The 21,147-nt window shown below is 38.6% G+C and overlaps 1 protein-coding gene and 1 pseudogene across 2 annotated transcripts in view; both read left to right on the top strand.

The window, feature by feature from the left end:
- The window catches only part of TTC28 (tetratricopeptide repeat domain 28), a 624,117-nt gene that overhangs the window by 178,151 nt on the left and 424,819 nt on the right, over positions 1–21,147 (top strand). The gene's annotated exons all lie outside the window — the stretch shown is intronic.
- On the top strand, positions 8,371–8,991 carry LOC117017790 (translation machinery-associated protein 16-like; annotated as a pseudogene).

Genomic DNA, 21,147 nt, shown 5'->3' with positions numbered 1-21,147 from the left:
TAGTGGGGGAAAAATAAGAATAAAGGGGTTATGCTAGGAAATTAATGAAGGGTGAGGGGTGGGGACTGCCGAAGTCTGGGAGATGTGGGTGCTGACCCACGAGTGTACGCAGAGTGCTAGTCCCTAAAACCATCTGGCTTAATGCATTTATATGAGCAAATTAGAGATGTAAATATGGCCATGCAGGATTAGTCACGCACTGGGCTAATCTTAGTGACAATCACATTTCCCATTCTTGGTACTCTGGATGGTTTTTTTAGATTTATTACTTTTGTTTGGTATACAATCTTTTATACAGCCTTAAAACTTTACGGTGGAATTTTCTGATGTTCGTGCCTGCAACATGGAGGAAGTATCTCAAGCAGAAAGAAGAAACAGTACCAAATCAGTATTGTTTTAAATCCTATCATTGCTCAAATGCCACCTGAAATCCTTAGTAAATTCACTGCTGCCTCCAAGTTAACAATCTCTTGGCATTCTCAGGTATAACCCTATTATTTTCTGCCATTTTTCTTTCTCCTCCCCCACCCAATTTTATTGAGATGTAGTTGACATGTAACACTGTGTAAGACACTGATACGTTGCAAAATGATTACCACCATAGCGTTAGCAAACATATCTACCACGTAATTACCATTTCTTTTCTTGTGGTGAAAACATTTAGGATCTACTCTCGTAACAACTTTCAAATATATAATACAGTATTATTAACTATAATCACAATGCTACACATTAGATCCCAAGAACTTATTCAAATTATAACCGAAAGTTTGTATTTTTTACCTTTTTCTAGTTGATACTCTTAATGCCAGGAGTCGGGAGACTTTTGAGTGAGAAAATGTAAATGGACTTGCCTGAGGTCATAACATACGTCCTGGTGCTGAGAAACAATGAAACGAGGTCATCACTGTGGCAGAAATCGCTAGCTGTTCTCCAGTACTCACTTCCCTTTTTTCATAGCAATAAACTCTTCAATTATTAACCAGACCCTGGGCCGCCCAGAATAAAGGCTACATTTCCCAGTCTCACCGCTAAGGTGCATTTGATGAAACTAAATTCTGGCCAGTGGGATGTAATCGGAAGTGTCAAGTACAATTTCTGGGACATATCTTTATAGGGAGGATGTGCTTTTCTTCCTGTCTTTCTCCTTCCTGCTGGCTGAAATGTGGATATGATGGCTGGTCCTTAAGTGGCTATTTAGACTATCGGTGAAAGCTGTGTGTGGAAGATGGGGGGAGGCAAGATAGGGCCTGGGTCCTTGAGGATACTGAGGATGACGGATCAGCTTTGGGCTTCTGATCCCTGCACTGTGCTTATATCAGAGAAAATTAAATTTAGGTAAGCCACTGTTAATTTTGATTTATCTAGTAGCCGCAGCTAAATCTAACCCTGACCAATATAATCATCCCAAGATAAGCCTTATTTTGTGCCTATTTTAAAGTTGGGAAATTGACTCTTTCTAGAATTTATATATGAGGCCTGACAATTAGGTTCGCGAACTCATCCTAGAAAAAGTGCTACATACCTCATTGCTGAATATCACTATGGTCACCTTCCGAGTACGCCCTTTGGGTAGCTATGCACTGACGCCAGCACCTAGTCCACCCTTCAAAGCAGTTTTGGAACTCTTTCTGGAATGGCCATCAGAGCTGTTGTTGTATTACCATTGTTTTCCTGAATGTCATCCAAATGTCTTTCTTTCAGTATTTCCTTTATCTTTGGGTAAAGAAAGAAGTCACTGGGGGCCAGATCAGGTGAGTAGGGAGGGTGTTCCAGTACAGTTATTTGTTTACTGGCTAAAAACTCCCTCACAGACAGTGCCGTGTGAGCTGGTGCATTGTCGTGATGCAAGAGCCATGAATTGTTGGCGAAAAGTTCAGGTCGTTTTCATCTAACTTTTTCACACAGCCTTTTCAGCACTTCCAAATAGTAAACATGGTGAATTGCTTGACCAGTTGGTACAAATTCATAATGAAAAATCCCTCTGATATCAAAAAAGGTTAGCAACATCGTTTTAACACTTGGTTTGGACTGAGAGAATTTTTTTGGTCGTGGAGAATTGGCTGACTTCCATTGTGCACTTTGTCGCTTTGTTTCAGGATCGTATTGGTACACCCATGTATTATCACCAGTGATAACACAGCCTAAAACATCATCTTGCCTCTCCTCTAGGTTTTGGCAAACTTCGACTCTCCTTTGCTTTTGTTCATCGGTGAGCTGCTTCGGGACCATTTTTGCACACAACCTTTCTCATGCCAAGATTCTCAATTAAGACTTCCTAACCATTTCTCTATCGATGTTTACTTGGTCTGCTATGCTTCTCACAGTCAGCGGATGATTTTGACGCACAATTTGACGAATTTTTGCAGTGTTTTCATCAGTTCTACTCGTTACTGGCTGCCCTGACCTCTCTTCATCAGTGAATCATTCTCTACCCTTAGAGAAATGTTTAATCTATTTGTTCATTGCCGTTTTCTTCATGGCATTATCCCCATAAACTTGGACTAACATGTCCCTGATTTCACTTCCACTCTTGCCAAGTTTAACAAGAAATTTAATGTTTGTTTATTGCTCTAATTCAAGCTCATACATTCTCATGACGGCACACAAAAACATTCAACAATAATAATGCACGCTACTCAGCAAGACACCGCCACACGTCAACACAAACACAGCTATGAGACACTGATATACCAAGATTATGAAACCTTACCAAGCTGTTTGTACAGTGCTGCCCATGTAAGCGCATGGTGGCAAGTTCGCGAACTTACTTGTCATACCTCGTGTGTATTTTTAAAAATTAAAACTGAGTTTCTGGTTTTCTTCTCATTATCTATAACCTATTGTATTCCAGCAGTTTTCATACATGCAGAATTCATCCTAATAATTGTGTTTCAGGAAGATAGCTGAAGAAAATAGTTTTCTCCCTAACAAGAGAATCCAGAGTTTGTCAGTAAACCTAAGTCTGTAACCAGAAAATGTAAATCTATGATGTTTTATAGTTCTGCTGGTTATATATGATCATTGGACACAGAGGTGTAGAAATGCAGTAAGAAATTGAAGTTTTGGGGGAGTCTATAAAATGGAAAGCATCTGGTGAGAAGTCTATAAAAGACCGCAATATCAGGTCATTTCAAGTTCTTTTGTAAGTTGAAATTTGGCTTAATATAAATGGCTTCCAAGTGGTACTGCTCCTTCTGTTCTGAAGAGGATATTAAAGCAGTGAAAAACTCTGTAGTTCAGTTTGGTGAATGTGAAAATCCTGGGAGGGTCAGTATTGAAGATGAAGTGATCATAGCAGGTGAACTTAGAGATGGTAGAAAATGTAGAGTTAAAAATACGAATCTTGGTACAGAGAGAGAAAGAGGATATTTCATTTTACATTCTCTTCTAAAGAAGATATAAGCCTGAGGATTTTATTCCCTTCTGAAGTGAGCAAATGGAGACCAATAGAGTCTTATCACACTCTAATTTAGTCTTTTTCATAGATAGGAAAAACATTTTCTAAAGAAAATTGAAGAGTAAGCGTCATCAAGAGATTATAAAAGATATGCATCTAATCAGGAAAACGAAGGTGCCGATATGGCAAATTAGCATCTAGCTTCCTCACCAATCTTACGGGGTACAAACATGACATAGCTTTATTTTCCTACAATCACTTCTTTCAATCATGCTCTGCCAAATCTCTCTGGGCACATTCCAGATTCCATAACTTTCTGTGTGCTTTTGGGTATTAAAATAATTCATTCTGGTCTAATTTAAAACTCTAGTGTTATATCCAATTTTAAGTTCTTTCCAGAGCCAGTGGCCCAGGCTTCATCGGGAAAACTTCCCCATCTCTTTGGGTCTCTAGCTCTTCCAATGTATCAGAAGGAAGGAGATGGAAAGGGTTAAATGTCTCTCACTTTACTGTGCAGTTGTAGGTCACAAACTGTTGATTGTTGCATTTTTCTGGTCAACATTGGCAGGTGTACAAATGCTAGTTCTCTTGGGGAAGCAGGTGTATGAATATTTTGAAGAACCCTTTAAGAGCTTCTCCACTGTAGTTTCTTAATATGAGAGACTAAGTTCCAGTTCTGTCTCTTCCAGCCTCTCAGTGTCCACCTGTAGTGGTATACTCTAAAGCAGGGGTGTCCAAACTGCGGCCAACGATCCACTTTTTTTTGGCCTGCAGCAAATTCCAAAAATATATTTAGTTTACTTAAATAAGCCAGGTGAGGCAATACGTACTTCACCTCGAGTGAGTGGCCCAGCTTTTTGTGTATTTTATCGCATATGGCCCTTGGTGAAAAACGTTGAAAAAAGTTTGGACACCCCTGCTCTAAAGCTTCCTGCTGCTGGAATCCCTTTGCCTGCAGGTCGTCCTCTTGGGTGGGATACCAGCAAGATATCCCAAGCCATCTTCTATGAAATCCAAACTTTGGAAATTCTTGCATCTTTGCCATACCAAATGATGGGAGTTTCAGCTTTTCCACTATTGTCCTCTTTCTGCTAGTTCTCTCAAATTATTGGGGCTGATGAACTATTCGTTGCCTAACCCAGTAGCATTCAAAGTGTGGTCCTAGACTAGCAGCGTTAGCATCACCTGGAAGTTTGTTAGACATGTAAATTCTTGGGTCTGGTGGGGCTCACCGGTCTGTGCTAACATGCCTGAACAGCTGGTCTAACTGATTATCCAGATGGGAAATGAGATGCCAGTCTTCTCTTGCCACAGGTATTCTCAATCTTTATGATTAATGTTCTTGGAAGCCCCTAACCCCACTTTGACTAGGGATAAGGAAAACCCTAGGACTCCCCAAGTAACTTCTTGGAATTTCTAATGTTGTTATTGTATAGCCTGGTAAGGTAGGGGAGGGGAAAGCAGCAGAAGGAAGAGTATTATTTGGGGATATTGGCTTATGCTATATTGTGCTGGGGTAACAACCCCCAAATCGCAGTGGCTTAACAAGTAATCCAAAGGTTTAGTTCTCACATTGCTCATTTACATTGGTCGTAGGTCAATTGCAGGCCCGCTCCACAACCTTTTTCCTCTAAGATCCACACCGGGCTCAGCCCTTATCTGAGATATGCCCATCTCATAGCAGAGAAAAAAGAGGCACGATGGGACCATGTGACAGCTCTTAAAATTCTGTCCAGATGTGGCAAATGCCACTTTTACTCATATTCTATTGGCCCAACCTAGTCATATGACAATACCTGAAATCACTGGAGCAGGAAGTATAATCATCGCAAAGGAATTTTATTTTTTTGCATGGGACAGGTAGAGAAGAGCAGTGAATATTTTGAATAAATACAATCTACCATATTTGCTTTATAATTGTAGCTATTATTGTTAAAACATAGTTTCTACCTTCAAGAGATAATAGGAGAGGAAATACTAACAAATATGCAACAGAGAACAATGAATATTAAACTGTATACATTAGGTATAATTATAACATGAGTTTAGAGAAGATATTGAGACAAGCTACATGATGAATGATGACTGTGATTGGAGTAGAAGGACATGAGAAAGGAGGGAGGTCTACGGGGCGGCCGGTTAGTTCAGTTGGTTAGAGCTCGGTGCTCTTAACAGCAAGGTTGCCGGGTCGATCCCCACATGGGCCACTGTGAGCTGCGCCCTCCACAACTAGATTGAAACAACTACCTGGAGCTGACCGGTCCTGGAAAACCACACTTAAAATAAATAAAAATTGGAAAAAAAAAGAAAGGAGGGAATTCTAGAATGGGGCAACCAATTAAGCCATGACCTGGATGGAATAAGCATAACTGGTGGGAAGGACAGACAAGAGACCACTATTTATGGCTTATGGTGACTTAATTTTAGAGTCGGGGGAAGAGGGCTGGTGGGAGCGGGTAGGCTCAGATTATGGAGGACCTCAAAAACCAAGGGAAAAATTGGATTTGGTATTATAGATAGCACGGTGTTTATCAGTTTTTAAGATAGACTCAATAGAATAATATGGTCCAATGGAGAAAGAGAGCTAGGTTGAGAATTAATATATAATGCCATTTCTGCCACTTATTATCCATTTGTCTTTGGATACGTCAATGGTCATTCATTCATTCATTCAACAAAGTATTTAATATTACTGTGTGCTAGGCACCATTGCAGGTACTAGAGATACAAAGATGAAGGGACAGAGATCTGGCTTTTACCAAAGTTGTAGGCAACTGGAAGATAACTATAGAAAATGAAATAATGACTATAGGCAAGGAAGCCACAATAAGGAACAAGCACAGGAGTGTGCGACACTCTTTAAAAGGCAAATTGTAGGTAAACAGATCCTACCAGTGGGTCAATTAGGGAATTGTATTTTGAATATGATGTAGCCAAAATTAGAGGAGGTCTCTCATAAGGTGTCCTAGATATTCTTTTGGGTGGAAAAGCAAGTTAAAGGTCCGTATGTACAGTATTTTCTCATGTGAACTGGAAAAAAATATTTATGCTTAGAAAAGTTCAGTCAGTGAAAGGGAGGATGAATTTAATTTTTTGTTTTATACCCTTCTGTATCTGTTTGCATTTCTACCACAGTATATTTTTACTTTATAATTAAAACTAGTTAATGAAAAAGTATCTCAGCATAATCAATCTTTACCTTTTACTTCATCTCAGAACTTAAATATCCTAATACTAAGACCTTCATTTTAGTATACTTCAACTCTGACCTGGCTTCTTTCATTTATTCAACTTTTGTCCTGGTAATCCTAATTGAATCTCCTTTTAGAGTCTCTAGCTATTCTTTTCCTATAGACTTTTGAGGTTCACTTCTATTATTTATTTTCATTTTTTAAAAAATTGTGGCAAATATACGTAATGCTAAATTTACCATCTTTTTTAAAAATTTATTTTATTTTATTGTGGAACAGTGGTTTTTTCCAGGACCCAGCAGCTCTAAGTCAAGTCGTTGTTTCTTTTCAATCTAGTTGTGGAGGGCACAGCTCACTGGCCAATGTGGGAATCAAACCGGCGACGCTGGTGTTATGAACACTGCGCTCTAACCAACTGAACCAACCAGCTGTCCCCCAGAATTTACCATCTGAAGAAGGCAGCAGGTGGTGGCACTTTGACCCTGTTGTGAGGGGAAAATTGGAGAGCAAGGCAATTTTTGTCAGGTTTATTCACCTCCGTTAGGCTTTCTATTAGAAAAAAAGATTAGGATCTTTGGAGTAGGAATATAAAACTCCCACCTCCTCTGTCAAAACACACACGTGCACGTACACACACAGGCGCAAGGGGCTTGCAGCTAGGAGACCTTCTGGACTTTGGATGTTGTGTTCAATAATCTGTTATTGGGATGCGTGGTACATTCATTAACAATCGATAAAACTAGAGTATACTGTTATTATTCTGGTGAATATTTTAATACTGCCTTTCAGAAACTGACTTGAAAAAAAGATTAAGGCTCTTATTCAGGAACTTAACTTTTGATGTTTTCTGTTTTGGCCAAATCCTGGTTTGTATTAGAATTTTTATTTTAGGGGAGATTATTGAGAAAGTTATTGAAAAACAGGCTTAGATACATTTGGAATTTTTCAAACCATCTCACTCATTTCAGAGTGGTTTTTAGGTATAAGTTTGAAATGAAGTCCACACTACCTTCAAGCTAAAATCTACTTCCTTAGGTTTTGTATTTTTGTTTGGAGGAATTTATTACCTTGTTTATTTCATGTATTTATTTTGGTATCTCTAGCAATCCTCAGACATGGCTCATTTAAATGTATTTTATTATTATTTTGAGATAAAGCTTTTTGAGGTAAAACTTTTAAACAGATTTTTATATAAAATTAAGACAAAAATATTTACAGCAAACTTATTTTATACCTAGGAAGTCCAAATAAGTTGACTAAGATACTAGAAAAAATAAGAGTTCAATAAAATAAATAGCATTCTACCTATATTAGAAAATATATTGGAAAAAAAGAGGCACATTTATCAGTGCAAAAATTACTTAAGAATAATGCAAATAAGAACCAGGTGTGATTTTATATAATGAAAACAGTACAAGTACCAACTAAGTTTTTCTTGAAATTTGACAGGGTTAATTTGAAGTTTATGTGGAAGCATCAGTAGGTTAGACTATTAAAGATTACTTCCATTATTTTGAAAAAAGCTAATGAAAGGGGATTAATCCTATAATATAGTAAAGCATACTTTTTAAAAAGCAATAATTAAAACTTTGTGATACTATTTGATTAGATTATTATAATGATTTAAAACTTACACCCATAAGAATAACTATAAAAAGAAGCTAGAGCGGCCCCACGTGTGTTTGGGTTGGAGCTGCACTATGAACTCCTGGAGCTGCTGTCGGTGAGGTACCCCGGGTCTGGAGTGCAGAATCCCCCCGGGGCCGCGGGGACCTCACCATGCCTAAAGCACCAAAGGGAAAAATTGTGTGATGGGGGGGAAAAAGTTATCCATCCGTACAGTAGAAAAGCTGCTCAAATTATGAGAGAGGCCCACAAACAAGAAAAAAGGAAAAGTTGAAGAATGAAAAGGCGTTGCGTCTCAAACTTATTGGTGAAAAACTGCAGTGGTTTCAGAATCATCTTGATCCCCAAAAAGTAGCCTATTCAATGAAAGATGCTTGTGAATTAATTGAAAGGTATTTAAATCGATTCAGCAGTGAGCTGGAGCAGATTGAATTACATAACAGCGTCAAAGACAGGCAGGGAAGGCTGCACTGTTCCCGGGAGACAGTCATCAGACAGACGATGGAGCAGGAGCGACAACAGTTTGAGGGATACGGCCTTGAGATTCCAGATATTGTAAATGCAGGTAATCTGAAAACATTTAGGGAATGGGATTTTGATCTGAAGAAATTGCCAAACATTAAAATGAGAAAAATGTGTGTTAATGAGGCAGTTCCTAAGAAGTGCAAGAAGAAAACTGTTATAACTGTGGACAAAGATTTGGGGGAATTGGAACTAAATGATGAATCAAGTGACTCAGATGAGGACATGACTGCAGTGGCAGTCTTTATTTGAGTTGAAAATAAATAATTTGAAAGCTTCAAAAAAAAAAAAAAAAGAAGAAGCTAGAGGGCTGGCCCGGTGGCTCAGGCAATTGGAGCTCCATGCTCCTAACTCCAAAGGCTGCCGGTTGGATTCCCACATGGGCCAGTGGGCTCCCAACCACAAGGTTGCCAGTTCAACTCCTGCAGTCCCGCAAGGAATGGTGGGCAGTGCCCCCTGCAGCTAGCAACGGGCAACTGGACCTGGAGCTGAGCTGCGCCCTCCACAACTAAGACTGAAAGGACAACAACTTGACTTGGAAAAAAGTCCTGTTCCCCTTCTCCAATAAAATCTTTAAAAAAAAAAAAAAGAAGCTAGAAATTTCTATGGACGACGTGAGTTTTGAATTTTGGGATTTGAAAACTGACTTACTGGTCATTAAGACATGACTGCTTCAGGAAGCAGAGATGCTTTTTTTTTCTAGGTTTCTTTGTTTTAAATTAAATTTTTATTTTCAATTACAGTTGACATTCACTATAATATTTCAGGTGTATAGCATAGTGGTTAGACATTTATATAACTTGCAAAGTGATCCCCCTGATAAGTCCTGCACCCACCTGACACCATATTTAGCTATTACAATATTTCTGACTATATTGCCTAAGCTGTGCTTTAATTCCCTGTGACTATTTGTAACTGATAATTTGTACTTCTTAATCCCTTCCCATTTCTCAACCAGCCCCCCAAACTCCCTCCCCTCTGGCAACCACAAGTTTGTTTTTTGTATTTATGAGTTTGTTTCTGTTTTGTTCATTTATTTTTTAGATTCCACATATGAGTGAGATCATATGGTATTTGTCTTTCTCTGTCTGACTTATTTCACTTAGCATAATGCCCTCTAGGTCCATTCATGTTGTTGCAATGGTAAGATTTCATTCCCTTTTTATGGTTGAATAATATTCCATTATTTATATATAACACATCTTTTTTATTCATTTGTCTTTTGTTTGGAGCATTTAATCCATTTGCATTTAAAGTAATTATTGATAGGTATGTATTCATTGCCATTTCATTGTTTTTTGATTTTTTTTTTTGTAGTTCTCTGTTACTTTCTTATTCTCTTTTTGCTCTCTTGTATGTTGGTGACTTTCTTTAGTGGGTTTGGATTCTTTTTTAAAAATTTATTGTATATCTTTTGTATATTTTTGGTTTGTGGTTACCATGTGCTTATATATCAAGCTATGTTTAAGCAGTCTATTTTAAGTTGATGGTCACTTAAGTTTGAACACATTCTAAAATCACTAGCATTTTTACTCACCCCTTCCATGTTTATATTTTTGTCATTATTTTTTACTTCTTGTATGTGTGTGTTTGCGTGTATCCCTTAATTTACTGTTGTAATTATACATGATCTTTCTACTTTTACCTTTTGACCTCTGTACTAGCTTTAGTGTTAGTTGATCCACTGTTTTTATTATGTGTTTGCGTATGTTAGTGAGAATTTTTTTCATTGTGATATTTTCTTTTTTTTAAGATTTTTAGATTAAAATACAGGTAACATACAATATTTAGTTTCAGGTGTACATCGTAGTTATTCAACAGTACCCAGTACCCACCTAGCTCTATGCAATGTTTTTACCACATTATTGATTATACTCCCCATGCTAAAGAAGTGATCACCATGACAAGTCCAGCAACAATCTGACACTGTACCATGCTATCACAATATTATTGGTCTTTTCTCCCTTTTTAAAATTTTTAATTAGAATTGACAGTCAGTATTATTTTATATTAGTTTTAAGTATACAGCATAGTGGTTAGACATTTATGTAATTTAGGATGTGATCCCCTTAACTAGTACCACCTGGTAGTATACATAGTTATTACCATATTATTGATTATATTCCCTAAACTTTACATCCACATGCCTATTTTGTAACTACCAATTTGTATTTCTTAATCCCTTCACCTTTTTCACCATGCCCCAACCCCACTTCCATCTATCACCCCGATAAATGTAGTACCCATCTGACATCATACTTAGTTAATACAATATTGTTGGCTATATTCCTTATGCTACACCCTACATCCCCATAACTACTGTGTAACAACCAATTTGTACTTCTTAATCCCTTCCCCTTTCCACCTATCTCTATCCCCTCTCCCATCTTAAAGGTGTCCTTCTAAGCGTCCTTATAATACTGGTTTGGTGGTGATGAACTCCTTCAGCTTTTGGTTGTCTTGGAAGCTCTTTATCTGTCCTTCAATTCTAGATGATAACTTTGCTGGGTAGAGTAATCTTGGTTGTAGGTCCTTGCTTTTCATCACTTTGAATATTTTCTGCCAATCCCTTCTGGCCTTCAAAGTTTCTGTTGAGAAATCAATTTACAATGTTATGGGAGCTCTCTTGTAGGTAACTAACTGCTTTTCTCTTGATACTTTTGAGATTGTCTCTTTGTCTTTAACCTTTGGCATTTTAATTATGATGTGTCTTGGTGTGGACCTCTTTGGGCTCATCTTGTTTGGGACTCTCTGTGCTTTCTGGGCTTGTATGTCTATTTCCTTTGCCAGGTTAGGGGAGTTATCTGTCATTATTTTTTTAAATAGATTTTCAATTCCTTGCTCTCTCTTTTCACCTTCTGGTTATTCCTATGATACGAACGTTGGTATGCTTGATGTTGTCCCAGAGGCCCCTTAAACTCTCCTCAATTTTTTGGGTTCTTTTTTTATTGTTCTGGTTGGGTGTTTTCTGCTACCTTATTTTCTACATCACTGGTTTGATCCTCTGCTTCATCTAACCTGCTGTTGACTCCCTGTAATATAGTCTTCATTTCCATTATTGTATCCTTTATTTCTGTCTGGTTCTTTTTCATGTTTTCTATCTCAATTTTTATGTTTCCTATCTCTTTGTTAAAGTTCTCCCTGAGATCAGTGAGCATCCTTATAACCAGTGTTTGGTTACACTGGTTACACTTGTTTCTTTATCTCCTCATTTTGGCTGCCTCCCTGTGTTTGTTTCTATGTATTAGATAGATCTGTTAAGTCTTCCAGTCTTGGCAGAGTGACCTTATGTACCATGGGGCCCAGTGGTGCAGTCTTCCTGGTCACCTGAGAAGGGTGCTCCAAGTGTGTCCCTTGTGTGGGTTGTCTGTGCTCTCCTATTGTAGTTGAACTTTGATAGCTGTTGGCACATCAGTTGGTAGGATTCACCTTCAGGACAACTGGATGTGAGGACTAGCCTTGATTACAGCAAACAAACTGTTGTGTGTGGGCTGACCCTATGGAATGAGATTCACTTTAGCAGGGCTCTGGTGCATGCCAAGTCCACCCTTTGAGTGTGTCATTTGTGGCACTAATTGGCTGGTGCTCTGGTGTGATCTGAAGCCAGCCACCAGGTGTGTTGGTTCTGGGGCCTCTTGGGAGGGGCTCTGGTGGAGGCCAAGGTCAACTGTTGCCTGTATCCAGCCTGTGGCCACCTGGTAGGAGGTACAAGGTGATCTGTGGTTGGTAGCTGCCTGGGCTGGGTGTAGAGGTGCCTGGGAGTGGTCGTGCTATGAACTGAGGTTGGCTGTCACTAGTGCCAGGCTTGGGGCCACTTAGCAAGAGGTACGAGGCAGGCACACTGAGGCCAGGTGCTGCTTGTTTTGAGGCTTGTGAACTTTTGAGAGATTTTTAGGGAAGTCCTCAATGTGGGCCCATGCTTGCTGCTTGTGTGAATTAGCCTCTGAAAGAGGTTCGGGCAGGACATGTGAATTAGGTAGGGCCGGGGTCTTAGAGAATCACCAGGGTATGGTGAGAGTGGTGTTAGCCAGGTTACAGTTGGCACTGGCCCGTGGCTGCAGGCTGTGTGGGTGCAGAGGGCTCGACAGAGGAAACTATGGCACCTGCACTTTAGTCCCAGAGAGAACTTCAGCTCCAGACAGTTCAGTTCCTCCCTGTATGTCCATGGTGCTTTTTGAGCTGTCATCCCTTCTCTGGAGTTTAGGGCAAATGTTTGTGAGCAAGTTACTCTGTGTCTGGGCCCTTTAAAAGGACACCTTGGTCTCTAGCGGCTCTCCCCTGGACTGAGTCCCTTCTGATTTTCACAGGACTCCTCTTCCTAGCACAGGTGCTCTGGGCTAGGGAGCCTGGTGTGAGCTGGAACCCCTTGCTTTTCAGTGGGGATGTGTGCAGTTGAGATATCTCTCCTGATTAGTAACTGCCACATGTGGGTGTGGGACCACCCGGTTCACATCTCCACCCCTCCTACCAGTCTCGACATGGCTTCTTCTTTATATCCTTAGTTATAGGAGTTTTGTTCATCTAGTCTTCAGGTGGTTCTAAAGGGTGGTGGTTCTATAACTTAATGTGGTTTTGATGTGGTCATGGGCGGGGCGAGTACAGTTTTTACTTCTGCTATCTTGACTGGAAGTCTAAGTTTCTTTTTTTTTATAACTTTTTTTTTTTATTAGTTTCAGGTGCACCAAACAATGTAATAGTTAGACATTTATCATTTATATCCCTCACACAGTGACAGCCCCCTTCCCCCCATCCACTACCCCTCTGACATCGCACGTAGCCATTACATTTCCACTGTCTCTATTTCTCATGCAGTATTCCACTTCTTGTAACTATATATATATATATATATATAAACATATATATATATATATATGTATATACATATATATATATAAATAAAATTGTAGCTGACATTCATTATTGTTCAGCTTCAGCTTCAGGTATACAGTGCCGTTAGTTGACACATAGAATAGTAACTGTGTTTTAGGAATGGAATTTAAAAATTTTATCTTGGAAGTTGTGGTGCTAAAATTGGTGAGGATTGTAAAAAAACAGCTTTTCCACCTACTTTTTTTTTTTAGGGAGTGTGAGAAAAGGTTTTTGCACAGGTTTCTTTTTGTTTGTTTTTCTTGTTTTTTAAAGAATTTGTAGTCATAGATAGGATACTTTAGGCTAGCATATGTTGTTATAAAGATAAAGATTAGTTTCATCTTTATTTGGCCTTATTAGCTTTTGTTCTGTGTCATGAGTTCCAATGTGTCTAAACAAGACACCACACAGAGCCATGGTATTCTTAGTAGAGTGCTCTGAAATATTGACAGATTTTATTATATCTTTCAAATGCAATGTAGACAATATAATTATAGAAAATGATTCTGTGGTATGTACTTATAATTAATTTACATCATCATCACTTGTGCATGAATAAAATAATTCATTCAGTTAAGAATGTTGGTCTGTTTTCTCATCTTTTCATGCTGACATTAGTTTGTTAATGGTTTATTTTTGTTGTTCGATGCTAGAAGATGAGTGGTAGCTCATGCCAAAGATTTAAAAAAATTATGAGAGAAAAAGTTGTAAGTAGAATTATATATTAATTTTTTCTGAATGGGGAAAGATGACTATATTTTTTTATAACAGCTTTATCAGGATATAATTCACATACCATGAAATTCACCCCTTTAAAGTATATAACTCAGTAGTTTTTCATATTCATAAAGTTGTGTAACCACTATCCAATTTCAGAACACTTTAATGTACCCCAAAATAAACCCTATACTGATTTGCAGTCACTCTTAATTTCTCTCACCCCCCAGCCCTTGGCAATCTCTAATCTACTTTCTGTCTCTATGGATTTGCCTGTTTTGAACATTTCACATAAATGGAATCATGCAATATGTGGTCACCGTATTTTTTTATTTTTTATTTTTTTTAGCAGCAAAATATCTGAATCCACGTCTAGAAATACTAGCTTTATTACCAAACCAAATTTGAGCAAAACTTCTATTTTATTGATAGGCTGGATTCCATATCCCAGAAAGTGGGGTGATACATGAAAGTGTAGATTTGATGGCAAATTTATCAATTCAATGAAGGGAACATTTCAAGGAGATGCTCTTTTGTTTAGAATTATTAGTGTTGCAAGAGGGAGGAATGCTTAGGGGAAATGTGAACAAGAAAACCCTTTGTGATACATGAAAAAGGAAAATAATTAAAAATGACATTTGTACATTTAATTTAGATCTTTAACCCTATTGTGGTAGTTTTTTGCTATTCATTTTCTTCCATTTACTGTATGTAGCTAACCCCAGCTGTTAATATGGAAAGTTATCTTTTGCACTGTACTCTAGGTGCAAACGATTGACAATAATTGTGTTAGGTGGTATAATTGATAAAGAGTATTTTTGTGGGGGTTGGATCTTCTGAATTACTGCCCACGCGGGTCAGTTAGTCGTTGTCTTATATGTGCACGCAGAACTTAAATGGAAAATTCTTTATGATTGTAATTGGTAATCAGTGTGATTAATTTGGTAATCAGTGTGTCCACTGTCTGACCCATCCATATACTTTCGAAATATGAAGAAAAAACTCTTTAATGTTTTTATATGGATGGCCAGATAGACAACATTTTTTAAAATTAGCATATGAATGTTTTGACTATCTCACTTACGACAGCCTGTCAGTTTGGCAGCTCAGAGCCTGTTATTTCTGTGTCTTTCTTCATTTTCATGTTTTGACAAATGAGATTGTACTTTTGACAAGTGATTTGTATTTCATCTAAGGATTTCAAAGTGTTTTTAATTTACTTATTAAACTATCTAGAGATTATTTTATCCACCCACTGTTGAGTAATGTAAGATTCTCCCCAATACAAATGAAAATAGAAAGTGATAGTACCGGTCTTGAATTAAAAAAAAACCCAAAAAACATTACAAGACAATAATTATTTCTCAGAATAATTAGTGTTCATTTTTTTTAGAAGCTTGTGTTTCTTTCACTCGAACATCTGCAGTTAGGCCTGGGCATAGTCCTGATTTAAGGGGGATGGTTTCTTTGTATGTTACTTGGGAGGGTGTATCTTTCAGAACTGAAGGTATTTACAGGTATCTCTTGATAAATGAATAAAGACCATGCTGAAAATGTTACCGCAAAAGGGAATATGTATTTAATCCTGTATAGCTGACATTAAATTTGCTTATTCGTTTAATGAATATTTAATAAGTACCTAATATGTGCTGGGAACTGTTCTAAATTCTGGACCTGCAGTGATGAACAATACAGATACCCATCTATAGACCTGACAATCTGTTGGGTGACATAGAGATCAAATGAGTAAATAACGCAATTTCACATTGTAAAATGTGGTTTGAAGAGAACAAAGCAAAGAAATAGAATATATAGTGAATGTGGGGAGGGGAATTAATTTTGGTCAGCAGGCTTCCCTGACAACTTGCTATTTGAAAAGAAACTTGAATATTGAAAAGGAAATACCTATTCTGGAGGAAAACAATTCCAGGCAGACGTAACAACCATTGAGGTCACGAAGGAAGCATAAGAAGGCAGGTCTGGCCTCAGCACAGTTAAGAGAAAGTATGCTAAGAGTTGAGGGTGAAAGTTAGAGGCTAGATCTTGTAGGCCAGGGTAAAGGTATTTTATTCTTTGTGCAAAGGGAAGCCTTACATGAGTTTTAAACAGGGGAGATGCATGATCTGATTCACGTTATAGAACGATCATTCTGACTACACAGAGAGACTGAATCACAGGAGCAAAGTGGAAGCTATTGTGGTCGTCCAGTTGATATTAATGATGTCTGTGGCTAACGAAGAAAGGGTAGAGGTGATGAGAAGTAGCAGGATTTGGATTGGAATTTGTCGGTAGAGAGCTGAGGACTTGCTAATGGATTAGATGTTGAGGGCAAGGACAGGACAGGAATCAAAGGTAACTGGAAAGGTTTTGGTCTGAGTAGCTGGATGACTAGAGATGCCATGAATTGAGATAAAATAAGACTGAAGAAGGAACGGATTCTTGGGGGGAAATCAAGAGTTTTGTTTTGGCTATGTAAGTCTGAGATGTCTATTTGACATCTTAGCGAAAAGGTTGAGTGGGCAGTTACTTATACAAGTCTGGAGCTCAGAGAGAGGCAGGTATTTGAGGCATAAATAAGGGAGTCATCACTTAAGAGATGGTATTTGGAGGCTTGGGACTGTCTGAGATTGCTGACGGAGTAATTATAGGCAGAAAAGAGGGCAGAAGACTGCCTTGGAGCTCTCCAGCACACACGCATATCTATTTATGTGTATATATATGTTCATACAAGAAACATTTGTGTTCCAATATAAACAAAATCAAATGTCTCTGTGTGAGTCAGCAAGGTTTCTTAGTTGCAAGTAACAGACAACAACTGTGACTGTTTTAATCAAAAGGTACCTGGATCTCAGCCACAATGGTGCCAAAGCAAGTCTTGGAGCCTGGATGCCAGAGCTGGACCCACCACTTCTGGAGCTGGATGTTGGATACCACGATGAGCTCTCCAGGCACTGGTGATTGTAGTAACTGGGTGGTTACTACACCAGTAGTGTGGCTGCTGCAAGAGTAAATTCTCAGTCACTAGTCTTTGTGTCACTTGCTTCACATTCAAAGTTCTGGCAAAGAACTGAGCCTGCAGGTTGTGTCTCATCCTAGCTGTCAGGTAGTGAGGCAAAGGAATTATCTGACCTTTTTGTTTTCTGTCATGAGAGATATTGCCTACATTCAACCAAGACTCAGGTGATGGGGAATTTGCCCAAAACAGAGGGTGGGGCTCCAGATACCAGGTAGTTCAACAACCACCATAAAAATCAGTTTTGTGAATGTAATCCATTTGATTGCTTATGAATTCATAATTATAGAGTTAAGCACCAAGTCATTAGAGGGCCTCCAAATGGACCTCAAGAATATTTTATTTCTACTGACTTTGTTTTCTCGTCGCCCATTTCCTGCCTTAGGATTGAGAAGAGATCCACTTTTCCTATGCTCCTTTTAACCATACTCAGAGAAATATAGCCTCCGTTGGTTAAAAACACACTAGTAAGTAAACCCCTAGTTCAAGCATCTTTCTTAAGTAAAACTTACATATTAAAACAGTTACTACCACTGCGCACTCAGGATTTTTAAAAGAAGTTTAATAAATCCAAAGCTGCATATCTTTTTAAATTAGTTTCAGGTGTCCAAAACAATGTAATAGACATTTACACCCCTCACAAAGTGATAACCCCCAGTCTACTACCCCTCTGACATCATATAGAGCTGTTACAGTTCCATTGGCTCTATTCCCTATGCTGTGCTCCACATTCCGTGACTGTGTATGTGTGTGTGTATATTGTATTAGGTACCATATATGTGTGTGTGTGTATATATATATATATATATATATGTATATATATATATATTTTAATTACAGCTGACATTCAATATTATTCCAAAGCTGCATATTCTAGCCCAAATATCTGACCACTGAATATACTCCAGATAAATTCTATAAATTTTAATTAAAGATAACATATGCTGAAAATTTCCCCACGTTGATCAATCCTATAACAGCAAAATTACACATGCTCTATGGCGATGGCTAGCTGGTCCAGAGAAGTATCAAGGTTATAGCCAAAACATTATAGTCCGTTGAGCTGTTTTATATGTGAAAATCTGTAGCACAGTCATAGCATTCTTATGATAGAAGATTAATTGCTTGCTAAAGAGAGAAAGCATTTCCAGGTTAGTACCCATGTATTAATAATAAGTGTCATTAGAAAATGATTGAATGCTGGACGTATTCATTGAGTGCTAGATTTTGTTGACTTCCTTCAAAGAATGTTGAACTTCGTTCTGGCAGATAAAGTTACTTGTAGATGAAATTGTTCTTCTCATAGTTTGTTTTTAAGCTTTGTTAGGGTGAGTGTAGAGCACATTTTAGCCTGGTGTACCCCTTCTGCAAAGACGTGACTTTTCCGAGGTCTCTACTGAATGTCCCAGGTGTGCCCTTTACTCTGGCTGATTGAAACTTGAAAGTCTTATGGTCCTGGTGAGCTCTGGCAGTTGTTCACCTTAGCGCTTCCCTTTGCCTAGTCTTGTGGAGTTTCACCCTATATCAGGCCACTTCGTATTCAGCCAAAACTCAGGGAGATTTCCGTGATGACTTCTGGAGCACCTTGTCTGTGTAGCCCCCCTAGAGTTCATCTTCTCCAATTCTTTACCCTGAACGTTCCAGGTACTTTGTCCTCCTCAAACTTCAGTCTCTGTCTCCTCAATTCAGCAAGACCATTCTTCTCTGCTTGGGATCTCCATCCTGTTCTGTGGTCCAGAAAGTGCTTCAAGGCAGAAAGCCAGGGTGATCGTAAGGCTCACCTCATTTGTATTGCTTCCCTCAAGGTTCATAATGCTGTTGCCTATTGTCTGAAACAGTGTTTTTCCTATATTTTATCCAGTTCTCTAGTTATGTCAGGAGAGTAAGCCTGGTCCCAGTTGCTCTGTGATAAACAGAATGTAGAAGTCTTACTAGAAAAATTATCCTACCACTGAAACACATGAGCATTAGTTCTAGCAGTTTGTGACCCTTAAAATATAATCAGCACAAAATCCATGGTATGATGAAGAAAGAAAAAAAAAATCAGGGTTAGCACAGCAAAGCAACAACAACAGCAATAACTGGTACAGGATATAATCATATTCAGTCACGTGCTATTCTCATCTCCATCTTACAGGGTTGGAAACTGAGGTACAGAAAAATGAAGTAACACAAAGCCACACAGCTAGTATATGGCGGATCTAAGGTTTGACGCAAGCTGTATTGGCCAAATAAAAATTGCTGCCTCAGGAAACTGGGTAGGTCTCCCACCCATCCCAATGGGGCAGTAAATTATATTGTATTTAGAAGTATGGCATTGCTCAAGATTTAATTCTGTCCTTTCTCCCACCCCCATTTTAGCTTCTTGTTCTAAACTCCATCCCTGGGGGAATCTTTTTTTTTTTTTTATTTAACCAATAGCTTTATACATATTAGTGTGTGAATGACCTCCAAATCTCTTGATGACTATACCTATAGATACATATCTTTAACTCTAGACCATAACTCCACCTCCCTCCTCCACATGCCTGTGTAGCTCTCATCACTACCTCAGACTGGAAGTCTCCCGAAGTCAGTATCTGCCTGTTCTTTCTGTGATCCACACCTCAGTTAGTGGGGGGGGTCTCATTTTCTGAAAAATTTGGGATCATCCTTAAATCCTTCTCTTTCCGTCCCTTCCCGTAGCAAGGATTTTGGACCTGTTTTACTTGTGAAATGTCTCTCAGGGAAGTCCCTTTTCTATTTCTGCTGCTCTGATTCAAGACCTGTTCATTCCTTATTGATATATTGCAACAGAAACTTATTTGGCCTTTCTGCCTTTATTGTTCTCCTGTTCTTTCTATCCTTCTCATTACTTCCAGAATTAGCATAAAACGCAGCTAGATTTGCCAGTACCTTGTTGAAACAACGCATCACTGTATTCTAAGTCAGTAGTTAAGAACAGGGCTTTGGAGTCCAACTGACTTGAATTTCCTTTCGACTGCTTTCTAGCAATGGTACTTTGGGAATTTACTTAACCCCTTTAACCTTAATTTTCTCTTCTGTAAATTGGGCATAATAATAGTTCCTCCTCATAAAGGTGTTGGGAATAATCAACAACAAAAACAAAAATACGAAATACTTAAATGCTTGGCACATACTCAATAAATGACAGTTATTATGCATATGATTAAGATAATAGCATTCATAGCCCCTAACCTTAACTCGACTATCCCTTGCCTTGCCTTACAGGTTTTAGATCTATTCGATGACTTGCTAATGGGGTCCACGTTTTCACACCTCCACGTTTTGGTTCATGCTCTATTCCTTCCGCCTGCAACGCTCCTCCCCAGACCCTTTTCCTGTTTGTTGAGAGGCTACTGTGCCACCTCTTCTGTAACCTCAGTTACCACAGTCAGAATTAATTACCCTTTAAGGGCTTCCACAGTCTTAATAAGAGACGATGTGATTTGTTATTCCATTCCTCTTGCACTTAGTCTGCACTAAGAGCTTGGGCTCTTAAAGAGTCAAATGAATAGGAAGATCAGTAAATGTTAGCAGCAATTGTTATTGTTGTTTTTATTAGTTGTGTATATGTCTTCTTTGATCTCCAGCAGACTGCTATCTCCTCTAGGGCAAAAATCACCTGATTTATTTTTGTTTCCTTTCACAGTGCCTAGGATAGTCCCTTATCTGTAATAATAAGTACCCAATCAGTACATGTTGAATTTAAAGGCTAGTGGAAGGATGTGAGGTGGGTGAGGTTGGAGGTCACCTCTCTGGGTGCTGTGGAGTAGTTTTCCTCCCAAGGAATGGGAGCATGGTTTGCC

This window comes from Rhinolophus ferrumequinum, chromosome 25, assembly GCF_004115265.2.
Source record: "Rhinolophus ferrumequinum isolate MPI-CBG mRhiFer1 chromosome 25, mRhiFer1_v1.p, whole genome shotgun sequence".
Classification (NCBI taxonomy): Eukaryota; Metazoa; Chordata; class Mammalia; order Chiroptera; family Rhinolophidae; genus Rhinolophus; species Rhinolophus ferrumequinum.
This window is presented reverse-complemented; position numbering and strand designations above follow the sequence as displayed.